At 45.4% G+C, this 18,205-nt stretch overlaps 1 long non-coding RNA gene across 1 annotated transcript; it reads left to right on the top strand.

Moving 5' to 3' along the window:
* The first annotated feature begins 11,952 nt into the window (after positions 1–11,952).
* Positions 11,953–15,856, top strand: LOC139807217 (uncharacterized). Its single transcript, XR_011730494.1, has 3 exons — positions 11,953–13,615; positions 14,368–14,621; positions 15,824–15,856. It is a non-coding gene; the product is annotated as an uncharacterized lncRNA (long non-coding RNA).
* Positions 15,857–18,205: the final 2,349 nt, after the last annotated feature.

The raw sequence follows: 18,205 nt of genomic DNA, 5'->3' as shown, positions 1-18,205 counted from the left end.
AACTCCTGTCCTTGTGTGTGTGGGCACCCCCAGAATAAACATCGTGTGCCAGAGAGCTTCATCCAAATGCTTCTTGAGCTCAGGCAGGTTTGGTGCTGTGACCACTTCCCTGGGGAGCTTCTTCCATTGCTCAGCTATCCTCTGGGTGCCAAAGTTTTTTCTGATATGTAACCTAAACCTCCCCTGATTCATCTTCCTGCCATTTCCCTGAGTCCTGTCTTGAGTCACAGAAGTGGAGAAAGGAGTCCTTGTACCCTCTCTTCCCCTCCTGACGAAGGCTGAGACTGCAGTGAAGGAGTAGTTTGAATGATGTAGTCTTTCCAAGCTCATTTTTAATGACAGATTTGCTTCATGTATGCAGTACAGATGGAGCCTTAAATACATTGAATTTTGGGGTTTGTTTTTCGTGGTTTTCTGTGCACAAGACAAACAATAGAGAAATTGCTGTAAAAATGCATCTAGTTACTGCTGGTTCACAGTGTTTCTGAGAGGGATCGTGCACCTTTGAGAAAGAGTAGTGGTGTATTTTTTTGCCATTTAATCAGCAACTTTCCTTTTTACCTTAAAAAGTAAAATGCCACGGAAGAAAGAAATTTCCACCAGTGTATATAAAGTTGCTGTTGTGATAAAATTCTTCTCTCCAGCTCATAAATTTGAGAAAATGTCTTATTTTGTGTTCAGACTTTTTTTCTCAACTATTAAAGATGCACTCTAGGTCTAAATAAGTAGTATCATGTCATGTTTTTTATAAAAATCTTTCTTTCGCTGTAGGTGAGCATTCAGGACGTACCTCCCATATATCATTATTGGCTGAAAAAGAAGTTTTCAAGGATGGCATTGAAAACTGTGTGATGCAGGTATGTAAAGCCAAATATTTTTAATTAGAGTCTGAACTCTTAAAAACTATGGCAAAGGAACCAGGAAGTGGATAATGCTGAAGGGATTCCTGTGGAGGAAGACTGTGTTAGAATTTGAAGTGAAGCTGGATGCAGTCTTATTACAATGAGGTAAAATCCTTGTCATGACGTTGTTCTGCTGCTTTGTTTCCTTCTGGTTTGCTTCAGTTTTTGCCGGTGTTGTTCCTGTTGTGGTATGCAGACGAAGAATGCAGTCAAATGCATTTTTTCCCATGCAAAAAGCGTATTTGAGTGAAGGGGAAGATTTGTCTGTAATGTGCTGATCTGTTTGATGAAACATGCCTGGTCTTCCTCTTTGGAAGAGAAAGATCAGGCAAAAAAAATCCTTAATTTTGGTGAGCTTTCTGATGCTTTCCCTGCCTTAGCAAAACATGCATGTGTTGGGCCATGTTAAGAAACGTTCAAAAAGGTTTTTTTCGGTGGGTATTGACCACCGAAAGGCAAGCATCCTCTTGGTGTCGGGCATACAGAACAGGGCCAGACACAGAGGTCTTCTGTAACAGCTCAAGGGAGAGCGGAGCAAATTACTTGCACTTAGTGGCATGGTGGTGTTGGTTTCCCAGTTGGACTTGAAGATCCTAGAGGTCTTTTCCAACCTTGATGCTTCTGTGGTTCTATGATTCTGTCCACGCAGGAACGATTGGCCCAGCTCCAGAGGCAAAACCTGTTACTCCAGCTGAAACTGGAAGATAGGAAGAAGCAGCAGCTCATCAAAGAAAGTGTAGTGACTGTTGCTCAGGACAGTTGCTTTACTGGCAATTTCAAGAAGCTCAGTGCTTATGCTGAGCAGAAAGTTTCTCTGGTGCAAGAGAGAACCAAGGAGTTAAATGGCAGCTGCAAGCTGCTAAGAAAACAAGTCTTTAAATATGAGATTGACAAAGTAGAGTTAGAGGTAAAGTATACACTATTGGCAGTGCTTAAGAATATTAGCAGTATTTTGGTGTTAATTTCTTTTCCAACCTTAATGATTCTATGGTTCTATGACTCTGTCCATGCAGGAGCGATTGGCCCAGCTCCAGAGGGAAAACCTCTTACTCCGCCAGCAACTGGAAGATAGGAACCAGCAGCAGCTCATCAAAGAAAGTGTAGTGACTGTTGCTCAGGACTGCTTTATTGATATTTTCAAGCAGCTCAGTGCTGATGCTGAGCAGAAAGTTACTCTGGTGCAAGAGAGAACCAAGGAGTTACATGAAAACTGCAGTCTGTTAAGAAAACAAGTCTTTAAATGTGAGAACGACAAGGTAGAATTAGAGGTAAAGCATAGACTATTAGCTAATGCTTGAGACTATTAGCAGTATTTTGGTGTTAATTTCTGAGTTTTGGGTCTTCTAAGGGGCCTGCCTGTTCCTCAGAAAGTCAACTTCAGACACTGACCTAAGCTTTCTCTTCTCTATTTTATGGTGTGTAGCAATATTTAAATTTGTTTGTTCTTCGTGGCTCTGTGAAAGACAGATAACTGCACAGAAGACTCCTTAGGACCTCAGTTAAAGTGTCTTTCTGCAAACGCACAGTGCACACAAGTAGGAAACCTGCTCCTCTGCAGAGCACTGGCCTAAGTTTCTATTGCTCAAACATGCACAAACCAAGTCCGCTTTCTGCATGCAGATGGTTTTGATCATGAAAAGAGGTGGGAGAGAATAAGGACAGGGACTTGGAGTGAGGAATAGGAGGACAGTTTCAAAAGCTATAGGTAATGGCAGAATGCATTGTTATGTGTGTGCCTAGGAGGAGGTGTGCTCTGCTCTACTGAGTCTTCTACCAGCCCCAGGCAGACTAATGATTTAATTTCTTTTAGAGGGAAGAGGGGAAAGAAGTCCAGCAGTGCTGTCAGTCATTTTGTATTCTTAGTACCAAAATAACAGGTTTCTTTGAAGATGGCAGTTGGGTGGGTGGGTGGCTGAATGAATGGACTATCCCTATTTTTGAAAGCCAACCTGTCAGTATGGAGGCAGTTACTCTGAAATGAACTTGGTAAGAAAACTGCAGGAGGATATGTTTCAACATATACTTAAAATGTTTCTCAAAAGAGCTTTCAGATCTACATTTTCATTTCATGATAGTTGTATAACGGAGAACTAGAACCAAGAAGGACCTTATACAATGTCCTGCCTCTAGTCACCAGAGTTAATATCTGCAGTCAGACTGTGGCACTTAGATCACAACAGGTTTCATTGAGTTTTATTTAAAAAAATATATGATTCAGTGTATGCTTGTGTGTTGTTCAAAAAGAGTAATACTTGAGGCTTTTTTTATTTATTAGAAATCCTCCAGAAGAGCTGTTGGTAGTCTGGAGGTGCTCAGTGTTTGGCTGCTGATGGCAGGCAAAGTTTTCCTGCCTTTTGAGTTCAGGACAGGTCTAATTGTATAATAAAATAAACTAAAGACAAAATTCATGTTCTTATAACTCTCTTCATGCTCATGTTACCATTTCATTAGTGCAAGATCAGAGAGTTGCAACAGGAGCTTGTTGATGCTCTGAAAAAGCTGTCCATGGCAGAAGCTTCGCTTGACCTCACTATGCGCTGCAGCAGGAACCTGGAGGAAGCCAAGCTGGGCTTGCAGAAGGAATTGGGAGAGGGTAAATCCAAGGTATACAAACTTGTCCTAGAATCCTAGAATAAGCTTCAACATGATATATGGGATGATGTGTGGAGGACTTGCACTGTTTTATAAACTTGGTATCTTTGTCTTTGACGTGGTCAAAGGTTTGTATGTGGCTCTGCAAAAGAGACTGACGTGTCTATCACTTACTACATGTAGTTTTGCCCAGCAGTTTTTCTGATTTCTGAAGGACAGTAGAAATAATGGAGTGCTGCAGTTGGGCTTCTTTATGCTCACTGTGCTTCCCCTCACACCTCCCACCGGTAACAGAGAATCATAGAACTGTTTTGGTTGGAAAAGACCTTTAAGATCAAGTCCAAGTGTTACCTCAGCCCTACTAAGCCCACCACTTACTCCTGTCCCTCAGCACCACATCTCCACATCTTTGAAGTCTCTGTAGAGACTGTGACTCAACCCCTTCCCTGGGCAGCTGGTTCCCAGTGGCCGACAACCCTTTTGGTGAAAACATTTTTCCTTGCACTTGGCCTTGTTGAATCTCATATTGTCGGCCTCAGCACATCGATCCAGCCTGTCCAGGTCCCTCTGCAGAGCTTCCCTGGCTCATCAGATCAACCCTCTCACCAATCTGGTGTCATTTGCAAACTGACTGAGGGTGCACCTGATCCCCTCGTTCAGATCATTGTTCAGAGGCATTGTTCAGAGATCATCATCATTCAGAGGCAGTCCCTGAGCTCTTCAGCAGCAGTGCACTCCTCTCCATAAAAGCTCAGCTGACTGCTGTGGAATCTTCCTGTGCTTTCACAGCTGCAGGGGTTGGAAGAACAACATCTTCAGTGTGAGCATTGTATTCGTGAATGAAGACTGCTCTGGAGATTAAGGAAAGGGAAGTAAGAGATTCTTTCCAGAGACTGGAAGACCTCCTGATAGCATCTTCTGGGAGGATTACTGCAATGAAACACCTGAAGGAACGCGTGCAGTGCTAAGAGAGTAGCACAGTGAACCAAGGTGTCTGTTGCTGTCTGGGGTTGTGTGAGAAGAACAAGACAGCTTTGTTGCATCACAGGAAGATAACAGATGGTTTTGAAGATGCTTTTGTTTGTCCTTTCCTGTTGTTCTTTAAGAATTGGTGCTCTGGTAGATTTCTGTAATAAGACCTATATTTCTGTTTAAGCCTTGAAGCTGAAAATGCCAGACTGGAAGGCACAGTCCAGCAGCAAAGTAGGGGAATTGAAGCCCTTCTGCAAGGCTCATCCCTGGTAAGCTGCTCATAAACTGCCCCTGTAGTGAGCTCCTCAGCCTGTAACCCGATTGCTGTGGGGCCTTTGAACCTTTAAATTTTTTCCTGGGTTAATGTTTGGACTTGGTGATCTTACAGGTCTTTTCCAAATGTGAGAATTGTGTGATTCTGTAATCCTGGCCATGAGCCAGGAGAGGGGCTTCTGAAAGTGTTCTCTGTGTTATTCTTTCCCTAGAGCAAAGTGGCAGGGGGGGGGGGGGATTCCTTCTTGAAGGAACCCTTTTCTCTATGCCCTGTCCTACAAGGACAGTGTTTCTTCATTAGCAGCTTTGATGAATAACAGTGCTGAGAGGGAGGGATTCTTTCTGAATGAAAAGAATTCTTGCCTGTGGTAGCTCCTGGGTTCTGCCTCGGCTGTTAAGGGGAGTGAGGAGGCACAGGTGCCTCAGGGAGCAGATCAGCCTCGTTACGGAGTGCTGTGGGGCACAGGAGAATGGAAGGGAAAAGGCAGACACAGGGCGAGGAAGGAGACAGGCTGGGAAGAGGTGAACTCAAGGAGAAAGGGAGGGACGAGACGGGAGAAAGGAGCAAACCAACGGCAAAGACCAGGAGCAGCTGGAGAGACATAGCCCAGCGCAGCTCAGCACAGGAGTCACAATGGCAGAGCCGCCTCTAACGGCAGTTGCCAGGGGCAACGGTGGGCGGGGCTGAACCACGGGCAGGTGGGGGAAGGGGCCCAACCAATTCACAGAGGGGGCCTGGGCCTGGGCCTGGGCCGAGGGAAAGGTGCCTCAAGGAATAAATCTGTGCCCTTTACATTGGGCAGGTTCAGCTGAGGGGTGGGAGAGTCCCCTTTTTCTTTGTGGTAGGTAAAAGTGTGTTACCTGCTTCAGGAGCAGGCAGCTTCCCAGGACAGACTGGAACAGAGCAGAGCCCATGACCATGATGCAGAGAGAAAGCTGCTGCTCCGAAGAATTGGAGACCTTGAACAGGAATTGGAAAGTAAGAAGCGCACCCTGAGAGAGAACATTGTTCAAATACAAAAATATGAACAGCTGTATCTGGAGGAAGTGAAAACTGGAAAGGTAGGTACATGCTTTTTGAAATGGTAATAAGAGACTATTGTTTTCTGATGCGTTTTCCTCCAAAATTTCCTCTTCTACATCTGGCCAGCATTATGTCTGTACTCCTGAGATGGCATATTTGTGAGGAAGGTTCCTTTAACCCCCCCTCTGTCTTAATTTCTCTTGAGCATTCTGAGAGTAACAGCACTGGTCATGGAATTAATGTGGTGGGGTTTTTTTTTGATTATTAATTGTACTTTAACAGTCAGCCTTTTGGCCAGTCTTTAGTAATCTCCTTCTCTTCAGTGAATGTCACCACCCCCCCCCCCCCCCCCCCCCCCCTCCCATGGATTTTATATTCTGTACTGCTTGAGTAAGGATGGGCCCTTCAGAGAAGAGAATCTGATTATATGAAGGAAAAAAGTGGATATCTTTTTTGGCTTCCATTTGAGGGGCATGGTTTGAACTTCCCATGGGAAAAGGGTCTGTAGCTCAGAGTTGTTGTGCAGGTGCCCTCTGCCTTTTGGAAGAAGCTGTGTAAGACAATGGCATTCACAGGTTGCTTTGAAACTCCAGTGCTGAGCAGTCCCAAGTGCTGGTAACTCTTGCTGCTCCTTGTGGGTAGTGTGACTGCTGAGAAATTCTCAAAAAAACTCATATAAAATGCTGTTCTGGGTTTGGTCTCTCCTAATCCCTTCTACTTTCACAAGTTGAATTATAATCAAAGACCTGGAGGGTAACTGGGCCAAAGTTACTTCCAAAGATAATTTTTGGTATGTGTCTAAATGTTTCAGAACTGATGAAAACCAAGGAAAGTAATTTGGAAGATGAAAGAACACACTTCCCATCAGTGGAGGCCTGGCTGGTAGTCCATTTCACCATTCAACTCACCTGGGACATCCTGGCACCCTTCTGGCTATGGGCACAAGTCCAAGTTCAGTAGGAAGCTTCCCAAGTTCACCCATAGGAGCAGAGTCATTGGGGAACAGAGATATGCTCCTGTTATGTAGTTCAGGTAAACATTTTGTAATCCTGTGATGCGAGACCATCCCCCTGCAATCCTGTCCTCAGCTACTGCTGAAGAGAATCTGTAAGCAAGGTTGTGCTTTGTAGCCTAAAGTTACAACTTTTTTGTAGTTCCAGACCACATGGTGTATATATACCAAAACAACTCCTCCTCATCCAAACAGTAGACAGCTACGTGTGGTAGTAGGGGTGAAGAGTTTTGTTTTTGAGGGTTGTACTCTTTTCCCAGAGTGCTCAATGTGTCTGGAGGAGCTGCTGCATGTTTTGAGAATAGTGGGAGCCTAAAAACCTTGCAGAAAAATGTACTGAAGGAATGGGCTGCAAGTGAACTAGGGCTTGGGAAACAAGAAACAGCTGCCAGTTTCTAAGGAGCAGTCTTGCCCTTTTCTCCTTTTCTGCAGACAAAAAAATATAAGTACAAATTCAGAGCAGCTGCCAGCTCTTGGCTGGTTTGGCTGAGAAAACAGCAAGAGGGAGAAGAAGATGTGAATCAAAATCACCTCTTTGCCTTTGCTTGTGGGGGCATCTGTTTCCTATGCTTTCTGTGGAAGTTGGCTGACAGATGGAGGTGTAGTGCAGCTGCTGTTGGGAGAAGGTGACGTGCAGGTCCTGCCTGTAGATCCTGTTGTGTGCCCAAAAGCAAAGCAGTTCTCCTGATGGGTGAAGATGAAAAGGTGATGTGCAAAGCAGTCTCAAGGGCTGCTGTTGTGTAGAGGCAGGAGATGGGAAGAGTCCCCACAAGGCTGTCAGGGTCCATGAGCTCCAGGGGCAGGAGCAGTCCCACACCCCCTCCCCAAGAAGAGCAGCAAAGCTCTGGTAGCAGAGAGCCATGGGGATGAACCAAGAGTGCAGCTCCCCAGGGCAGCCCCTGGGGACAGGCAGATCTGCATTCCTGCCAGGACATGGTGTCCATGTGAGGGTCAGGGCTGAGAGCAGCTCGGGGCCGGGGCCGTGGCAGCATCTTGTAGGTCTGGTACTGTAGGGGATTGGAACTTGTCCTTGTCATGGCCAGACCTAGAGGTCCTGTTGTCACTGTGCAGGGGACAGTGCTCAGGAAAGAGGTGATGGGAGGGGAGGGCTGGACGTGAGGCATCCTCCTCACTTCTTTGAGGAATCCTTTTCTGTCTTCCAGAGACAGCGGTCTTTGGTTAGCAGCTGGGATGAAGAATATTGCTGAGAGAGAGGGGGCATTCTTCCCAAATGAATTCTTGAGGGTGGTAGCTCTGGGGTTCTGTCTTGGCTGCTGAGGGGAGTGAGGAGGCACAGTTGCCTCCCAGAGTGAAGCTGGATCTTGACACTGGGCCGGTACAACTGGTGGGCAGGGAGAGTTCCCTTTTTCCCTGTGGTGGTTACAAGTGTGTTATCTGCTTCAGGAGCAGGCAGCCTCCCAGGACAGTCTGGAAGAGATCAGATCCCGTGACCACCATGCACAGAGAAAGCTTCTGATGTGCAGAATTAGAGATCTCAGATGGGAACTGGAAAACATAAAAAATACCCTCCAAGAAAGCATTTTTGAAGAAGAAAAATATGAAAATCTGAATTTGGAGGAAGTAAAACCTAGAAGCTTTGTAAAAGTGGGAAAGGTAAATAGATGCTTTTTGGAGTGCTAATAAGAGGCGCCTTTTTTTTTCCAGTGTTTTCCTGCTGGGGTTCCTCTTTTACATCTGGTGAGCATTATGTATGTAAGCCTAGCATATTAGTGAGGAAAGTTCCTTAAGACCCTTTCTCTTCATTAGAACTATCTTAATTTTTCTGGAGTGTTCCAACAGTAACAACACTGATCATGCTGTCAAAAAACAGGGTTGCAGCCTATGAGGCACAGGTCAGCATTTTGAAATCCTGTTCTCTGCTACTCCTGAAGAGAATCCATGAGCAGGGCTGTTACAATTTATTTGTAGTTCCAAACCATATGGTCTGTTTCTGTTTCTTTTCTGATTTTGTTTTCCATCTGCACTCTTGTGTTGCAAGAGTCTTGGCACTGTTGCTGTTTTAACTTGCTTCATTTACATATAGGCCATGTTCTTATTTCTCCCTGAAGATCTTTGAACTAAAGGCCATTTTTCTTTCTTCTTCAGCTCTTTAATCAATTTTCTCTTTTCTTTCAGCCAGATAAAGTACAAGGTTTGTAGCCAAGTACTGTTTAATGTTGGGATGAATTTTATACTGGAAATGTTTTGTCTCTTGATGCTGTTGGGCTTTGATTCAAGCTAAGTGATGCAAACCCATTTTCCTAATGCTGTAAAAATGTTGCAGTTGCTATTTGGTCCAAGTGAAAGAATGACTGCTGCAGTGTACTTTCATCCCTTATGTATTTGTCATGCTGTGGCTTCTGTGGCAATGAAGGATCTTTTGAGTGTCCAGTGGACCTTCTTGGCTTGTGAAGGCTCCAGGGAGGAGGAAAAGTGGTTTCTTCTACCACCTCAGCTCCTACTGCTTTGCTTAGGATTGGTCCTGTTTGGGAATCATCTTTTGGTCTAGGCAGTAGTTTTCCTGGTTTTTTTCTTCTACCTGTGCCTTATTTGACATGTTAGGGCTCTATTCTCCCCAGGATTTTGCTGTTCCTTGTACTTGCTTGAAAACGATCAGAGGTTCAGGGCTTTGGGGGGCCTTTTCTGTTGTTCTTTCAGCTCCAGGCTCCCCTCTTCTATCTGTGAAGGCCCAGACTTGTAGAGAGAACCACAAGTCCTCAGGTGTCGCTGATAATGAACTGGGAGCTTAGGCCCAGCTGTGCCCAATAATTAGGGCCTGCCCCAGCCGGAAATGGGCGGGGCTGAAGGGCAAAATAAAAGGCATGCTCCCAGAAGCAGAAGAGAGAAGAGAGGAAGATGCCTGAGGAGAGGGATGGCAAGAGAGCTCCGGAGAATAGCCCTGTCCCCGAGAGGAGGCTCGCTGCAACATCTGGTGGAGAATGCGGGCAACAATAGCAGCTGTGAACGCTGAGGTAAAAAAAAAGAAGCTCTACATGACCACGTTGGCGCAGGAAGCTCTACAAAGCCTGGCTTAAATGCGAAAGGCGATATAAAGAGCTTCGAAATACGCAACCACGTCAGATGGAGCCACTACGATGGTGCGGGACGCTCTACAAAGAGCTCCAAATACGCAACCACGAAAAAAGCTCCGCAAGGCTAGGCTTAAATGCTGAAGGCGGCGTGTAGAGCTTGGAGTAGAAGCCCAGCACGGCAAGATGCAACAGCACGGAATGGCGAGCCAGGCAGGAGAGAAGAATGAGGCTCAAAAGGCGCAGCAAGTTGGCGCGCCGAACTCAAGCCCGAGGAATGCTGAAGCTGAAGCGGAGCTCTGAGTGCGCATCAAGTCAGTGCGGTCCTGAAACGGAGCCTCCCAGGGACACGCGATGCGGTCCTGAAGCGGAGCCCCCAGGGACACGCGACAGTGCGGTCCTGAAACGGGGCCCTAGGGACACGCGATAAGACTGGTGCGCTGAATGCTCAGAGAAGCCTCTGCATGGCTAGGCATCCCGAGGTGGCGAGTACCAGCGAAAACTGAGCTGGTATTTTAAGACCTCATCTCCTGCTAACAGAGGCTAAAGAACCCGAATTTGCTCTCCTCAAAAAATCTATTTTTCAACAAACAACAAAAAGGGGGGAAATGTAGAGAGAACCACAAGTCCTCAGGTGTCGCTGATAATGAACTGGGAGCTTAGGCCCAGCTGTGCCCAATAATTAGGGCCTGCCCCAGCCGGAAATGGGTGGGGCTGAAGGGCAAAATAAAAGGCATGCTCCCAGAAGCAGAAGAGAGGAAGATGCCTGAGGAGAGGGATGGCAAGAGAGCTCTGGAGAAGAGCCGTGTCCCCGAGAGAAGGCTCGCCGCAACACAGACTGTTCCCACAAGTACCACTGAGGGGTTCTTCTGGAGGAGCTGGTGAAGTTGGTCACAGCTCTCCCTTCAGTCCTTGAGTGAGGGGCTTTCTCTTCAGCTTGCTGATTTATGGCCCCATTTCTTTGGCCCTTGGAGTTACTGCTCCTCTTGTGAGGGTTGGAAGAGTGCTTCCCTTCCTGAGGCCCTTGCTGTCTGTGGCCTGTGCAGTACAGTGCACATTGTCTCAGTTCTTCTTTTGATTGTGGGGATGTTGCCTGGTGAGCCTGCTCATTGACATAAAACCACAAAGTTATTCCCCTGGGAACCCTGCACAAAACTCAGAGAACCAGAGAATGGGTGAGGGTGGAAGGGGCCTCTCAAGATCACGTAGCCCAGCCCCAGCCCTGCTCAGAGTCATCCAAAGGAGGTTGCTCAGGGCTATGTCCAGCTGGGTATTGGACATCCCCAAGGATGGGCCCCGAAGCCTTTTCTGGGAAATGTGTTCCAGTTTCTGACCATGCTTACAATTTAAAAATCAAAAAATCAAATTGGTTACTAAGGCATAATGCTGATCTTCGTGCCAAAAATAAGGTAAATTTTTATTTTTTCAGGAAGTTGTTTCAGAAAACAGCAGCAATATTTTTGTTGAAGACTATTTTTGTCTTTGATGATTAACTTGGTGTATTTATCTGTCCTTTCAGGAGGGCTTTACCCCACTAGCTCTTGCTGTCTCTGAAGGTCAGGAAGAGACAGTTGAGTTTCTCCTAAAAGCAGGAGCTGATGTGCACACTGGAGACCAGCATCAAAGATAAGGGGCTTATCCAAATGTGTCCCTTTGGTATTCTTTCTGTTGGATTGCTGAGAAGCATGGGAATGTGCTCTGACCAAAAGCAGAGGGGCACATGGAAGGAGCTGTTTCTGTACGTCTTGTGAAAGCAGTCTGAGTTTGGTTGCTGTGGTACATCAGGGGCTGCTTTCTGCTTTGGGGATGTCCAGGAAGCATTGTCTGGCAGGAGATGTGTCACGAGCCTGGCAGCAGTGCCTCAGTTTGAGAAACCGCCTCCTGCACAGCAACCTCATGTGCACTGAAGTGTTTTACATGTGGCAGCTCTGTCTGACCACGCAGTTGTTTTGACTCCCTCTCCCATGTTATTGTTGCTTTTAATGGAACCTGCTTTTTCTTTTGTTCATGGTGAAGTAATGGGGAAAAGACTTCTGAGAGCAAGCAGGAATGAAATTAATGACAGTGTCTGTGTAAAATGATCCATTTCATAGGATGTTTTGAATCTTTCAGAACCCTACTCGTAATTGCTGCAGGTGGTGGGAATCTTAGTTTGATCAAAGTTCTCCTTCCTTACAGTGCTGATGTTTCCCATGAAGACACTGCTGGGCTGACAGCTGAGGATTATGCTTTTATTCATGGGTATTCCAGGCCTCCAAACTTGAAAATTTGCTGACTGGTCATTAGGATCTCATTATTTTCTTATGCCTCCCACTCCACAGCAAGCACCATGTTGTTTTCCTCAGTATGTATGCCCCAACCCTCCAAGCTGACCATGCAGAAAAAGTCAGATTCTACACCCACCTGCACTGCCTCACCCAAAAGGTTCCTGCAGATGCTAAGATCGTAATCCTTGGTGAGTTCAACACTGGAGTAGGAAAGAACTATGAAGCCTGGAAAGGAGTCCTGGGCAAGCATGGTGTTGGAAACTGTAATGACAACGGACGTCTCCTGCTGGAGTTTTGTGCTGAGCAACAGCTCACCATCACCCACACTCTCTTCCAAAAGAAAGACAGCCTGAAGACAACCTGGAAGCATCCTGGATCCAAGCACTGGCACCTCACTGACTGTGTCAGAGAAATGTGCGCCAGAGAAATGTTGGCGATGTCCGTCATAGCCGAGCGGTGCCTGGTACAGAATGTCCTACAGGCCACTGCCTTGTGCCATGCAAACTTACCCTCTGCTTGAAGCCCAAACCTAAGAGGGGTGGCATCCCAGGGAGGAGGCTCAAAGTTAGCCATCTTCAAAAAGATAACAGTGAGAAACAGCTTCCAGGTAAACCTTCAAGCTGGACTTTTAGATCATCCCAGAGATCCTTCTCCTGAAGCGCTTTGGCAGCACATTAACAAGAGCATCCTGCAGTCCTCTGAAGAATCCACAGGGTTCTCCTCAAAGAAAAACAAAGATTGATGAAAACACCAAGAGATCCAAGGTTTGTTGACAAAGAAGAGAACCGCTCACCAAGCACACCTTGCTCAGCCATCTTGCCATGTCAGAAAAGCAGCCTTTCCTCTTAATGCAGTGAGCTCCACAGAAACTTTGGAGACATCCACAACAAGTGGTGGATCAGCCTGGCAGAAAAGACTGTGTGCAGTTATGGGTGACCACAGAGGGCTCTATGAAGCTCTGAAAGCAGGATATGGACCCACACATCAGGTCCAAAGCCCGCTGCTCAGTGCAGATGGCCAAATGCTTCTCACAGATAAAACCTCCATCCTGACCCCATGGTCTGAACATTTTCAGACTCTCTTCAGTGCCAGCCGAGTAGTCCAAGGCTCAGCAATTTAGCACATTACACACCAGCCAGTGAAAACCCGATTGGACACAGCCCCTACTTTGGGAGAGACTCATACAGCAGCTGAAAACTGGCAAGGCAGCTGGGGTTGATGGAATCCCACCTGAAGTCTGGAAACATGGAGGCAGAGCACTCCATGCTCAATTTCACAAGTTCCTTGTGAGTTGCTGGGAACAAGGGGTACTACCACCAGATTTCCGTGGTGCAGTCATCATCACCCTGTACAAGAAGAATAGAGAAAAGTCAAACTGCTCACACTGCTGAGCTATAACTCTGCTCTCCATTGCTGGAAAAATCCTTGGAAGAATACTATGGTTTTCCTTGTAGGTGAACACTCAGGATCTACTTTCCATATGTCATCACATTGTGAAAAAAAAAAGAGGCCTAAAGGATGCCACTGACAACTCTGGGGTGCAGGTATGTGAAGCCAAATATTTTGCATTAGAGTTTGGACTGGTAAGTGGCATTATAGAGAAAATTGCATTATATAGTAAGGTAAAGAAAAGTAACCAGAAAGTGACTTAATGGTGATGGCAGAGTCCTGCAGAGGAAGGTTGTGTTACTGTCTGAAGTTGGGTACAGTCTTCTTAGGATGGGGAAAAATCCTTTCCATGATGCTGGGTATTTACTGTACTGCTGCTTTGTTTCCAGCTGGTTTGCTTCAGTTTTGACGAGTGTTGTTCCTGCTGTGCTGTGCAGACAAACAATGCCGTCAAATGCTTTTTTTTTTCCCCATGCAAAATGCATATTGAAGGGAAGAGGGAGATTTTTCTGTAACAGGCAGATGTGTGTGATTAAACATGCCTGGTCTTCCTCTTTGTAAGAGAAAGCTCATGCAAGAAACCTTGAAATTTGGTGACCTTTGATGCTTTCCCTGCCTCTGCAAAACATGTGTGTGTTTGGCCATGTCAGGAAGTGTTTGAAAAGTTTTTTTTCTGAAGGCATTCATGAGGGGAATAGGTCAGGTATCCTGTTGGTGTTGGGCATATGGGGCAGGGCTGGGGTCTGGAGCCCTGTGTAACACCTCAGGGGAGAGTGGAGCACAGTATTTCCACTTTGGGGACATGGTTTAGTAGGCATGGTTGTGTTGGTTTCCCAGTTGGACTGGAGGATCCAGAGGTCTTTGCTAGCCTTAATGATTCTGTGTTGATTCTCCTCTGTCCATGCAGGAGGCATTGGCCCAGCTCCAGAGGGAAAGCCATTATTCCATCAGCTGCTGGAAAACCTGAAGGAGCAGCAGCTCATCCAAGGAAGTGCAGTGACTGTTGCACAGGGATGGTTTAATGACATTTTCCACAAACTCAGAGCTGCTGCTGAGAAGCAAGTTTACATGCTGGAAGAGATAAACAAGGAATTAAAGGCCATGTGTGCTGGTTTAAGAGAACAAGTCTTTAAATATGAGGCTGACGAAGTAAAAAGAGAGGTAAAGTATACACTGTTTGCAGTGTTGAAGGCTCTTAGCAGTGTTCTGCTGTTAATTTCTAACAGAATGCTGTTAACATTCCGAGGGACCTGCCTGTTCCTCAAAAAATCAATTGCAGCCACTGACCTAAGCTTTCTGTTGTATATTTTGTGATGTGTAGGAATATTTAAATTTGTTCTTCTTTGGCTGTGTTTAGGCTAATTAACTGGTCAGCAGACTGGTTAGAATGTCAGTTAAACTGTCATTCTGCAAATTCTACCAGTCCCAGGCAGACCAAAGGTTTAAAAGCTGCCATATCCATTTTGTTAATCTTTACTTTCTGGAAAACAGGAACTAGTCCTGTTGAGTAATTAGACACTGGTGTGCTGTTTGTCTGCCTGAGTGTTGTGAACAGTGCTTTAAAATTCCATTTCTTTCTTCCTCTCAACCCTGGAGCGTTTGAGTGAGGTGAATACCTGCATATGTCAGATAACCACCTTATACTTCATTTTTCAGTTTAAGAGGGAAGAGGGGGATGAACTCCAGCAGTGCTGTCAATGGTTTTCCCCTGTGAATCACGTTGTATTCCTAGTGCCAAAATACCAGGTTTCTTTGGGAGATGGTAGTTGGGTGGGTGGCTGGATGAATGAGATGGTAGTTGGGTGGGTGGCTGGATGAATGGAGGGCTTGTCCAGATTTGTGAAAGCTAATGTGTCAGCAGGGAGGCACTTGTTACTCTGAAATGAACTTGGTAAGAAAACAGACAGGGATGTCTTTCAACATAAACTTCAAGTGTTTTTCAAAAGAGCTTTCAGATACATGTATTCATTTAATTCTGTTTGTTTAATAGAGAAACAGACCCAAGAACCATCTAATACAAAGTCCTGCCTTTAGTCACCAGAGTAATACCTGCAGTCAAACTGTGGCTCTTGCATCACAAGAGATTGCTTTGAGTTTTCTAAAAAAATACATGATTCAGTGTATGCTGGTGTATTGTTCAAGAAGTATAATATTTGAATCTTTTTTATGTATTAGAAAACAGAAATCCTCATGTGCAACTGCTGATAATTTGGAGGTGCTCAACTGCTGACTGCTGGTGGCAGGCAAAATTTTCCTACCTACTGAATTCAAGACAGGTCTAGCTGTATAATCAAATAAGTTAAACTAAGGAAAGAATTCATGTTATTATAACTTTTTTCATGCTCATCTAAGCATTTCATCAGGGCAATGTCAGAGAGCTGCAGCAGAAGCTTGCTTTCTGGGACAGAAGCTTCACTGGAAGTTGCTACGAGGCGCTACAGGAACCTGGAAGAAGCCAACCTGGGCTTGGAGAAGGAATTGGGAGAGGCTAAATCCAAGGTGCATGAAGTTTTCCCAAAATTCCAGATCAAACTCCATTCACAGATTGCTTTGAAGCTCTAGTGCTGAGCAGTCCCAAGTACTGGTAACTCTCTGCTCCTTGCAGGTGGTTTGACTGCTAAGATACTGGCTCTCCAAAACCCCGCAGGTCAAATGCTGTTCTGGGTTTGGTCACTCCTAATCCCCTCTACTGTTCCTGCCAGGGATAATTCTTTGTTTGTGTCTGAATGTTTCAGAATTGATGAAAAAAAAAGGAAATGCCAATAGAAAGCTTCATGAAAAGTGTAAGAACACACTTCCCATCAGTGGAGGTCTGGCTGTCAGTCCGTTTCACCATTCAACTCACGTGGGATATCCTGGCACCACTCCGGCTCTGAACAGAAGTCTGAGTTCAGCAGAAAGCTTCCCAAGTTCACCCATAGGAGCAGAGTCATTGGGGAACAGAGATCTGCTCCTGTTACGCAGTTAAGGTAAACATTTTGAAATCTGTCCTCAGCTACTGCTGAAGAGCACCTGTAAACAAAGCTTTTTAGTTTAAAGTTACAACTCGTAGTTCTAAACCTCATTGTGTAATATACCAAAACAGCTCCTCCTCATCCAAACGGTAGACAGCTATGTGTGGTAGGGGTGAAGAGTTTTGGTTTTGAGGGTTGTACTGCTTTCCAAGAGTGCTCAGAGACCAAAGAAAATACTGAACTCTGGACCATGTACTGTGTAACTGCTTTCTTTTACAAAAGAAACTGAGAATGAAGATGATGCCATAGGATGTTCCCAGCTAAGCTTTAAGTTAAATTTTCTTATGTAGTATGTATGGCTCTGAAGGGGCCTGCAACAAACTTCACTTTATACTTCAGTGTGGGAGATCCACTGTGTGTAGGAGGCATTTGGGTTTTTCTGGGGTTCTCCTGGAGCAGCTGTGAATTTGATTACTGCTCTCCCTTTACTCCTGAAGAGAGGGCCCTTCCCTCCACTCTGCTGGTTTATGGCCTTACTTCTTTGGCCCTTGGAGTTACTGCCTGTTTTTGTGTGGATTTGAAGAATGTTTTAGAAGTTTAACATTGCCCTCATGTTAATGGTGTGTTCTCTGTATAATTCTAGTACAAGCGGGAACTGGATGAATTTGCCTCTGAAGAATCTGGACATAGTAATGTGTCATGCTAGAGTAAGGAAAGAGATGACTGCTCCTAACTCGTGAAAACAAAACTTGAGAGCTGTTTAGTTCCTGTGCTAAGCACAGGGGTTTTTTCTGCTAGCTTTACATTTACTTGAACATGGAAACTTTCTGCAGAATGCTTTAAGAAGCTTCCTGAAAAACAACAACAAAACAAGCACAATGAAAACTGGCCCATTTCCTCCACACAGATACACTTTGCTTAATCTGAAGTCATTTTTCCTGGAGTTAATCCTCAATCACAAACATAAAAGGAGCCCTACACAGAGTTTCAGACTTCAGCCATCACTTCTCCTCCCGTGTCCAGTGATTGCCTTCAGCACTGACCCATAACACACACCCTCTGCTGTCAGTTCTTGGTCTTTGCTGTCCCTTACTCATTGCTTGTGTTTGTAGCTCCTCTGTTGCAGTCGGTTTTTTTGAATAGGCAAGGAGAGGATAATCAGCGACAAAAGTTATCCTTTCTTTAGGGAAAGATCACTCAGTAGTGTTCAGGCAATCATCAGAGGAGTTGAATGTTTGTCATCAAACATGTTCTGTGATTTGAAGCCAGATGTCCCAGGAGGAATTGCACCTATTTTGTGATGATTACTCCATAGTCACAGCTTTGCAGTGACTGGTGCTGTTTCAAAGCAGGAAGCCCCTGAGACCATTTCCTTCTGTTCCTGTCTGCTTTTAATCACAGAGAGTGTTCAGCTCTGGCTTCGTAGCTGTAATGTTCTGAGAGTGACCTCTTTGCCCCTCTCTCCTGTAGAATTAACACCAGGAATCCTTTCTCTTTTCTCCCCAGACACTGATGAACTCTAAACTACATCTTTGGGAATTTATTCCATATCTTCTGATGGATCAGAAGAGATGAAAATGTTTCTGTCAGTCTGAATAAATGTTCTTAGTCTGTTGGATGGATGACAGCCCTGTTGCCCTTTCATGGTGGTTTTTTGATGCATAGTCCTCTCCCCTCTTCCCCTTACCTCTTCTTCCCTCTTCCCCTTACCTCTTCTCCCCTCTTCCCCTTACCTCCTCTCCCCTCTTCCCCTTACCTCTTCTCCCCTCTTCCCCTTACCTCCTCCTTCAC

Source organism: Heliangelus exortis, chromosome 24 (genome assembly GCF_036169615.1).
Source record: "Heliangelus exortis chromosome 24, bHelExo1.hap1, whole genome shotgun sequence".
Classification (NCBI taxonomy): domain Eukaryota; kingdom Metazoa; phylum Chordata; class Aves; order Apodiformes; family Trochilidae; genus Heliangelus; species Heliangelus exortis.
This window is presented reverse-complemented; position numbering and strand designations above follow the sequence as displayed.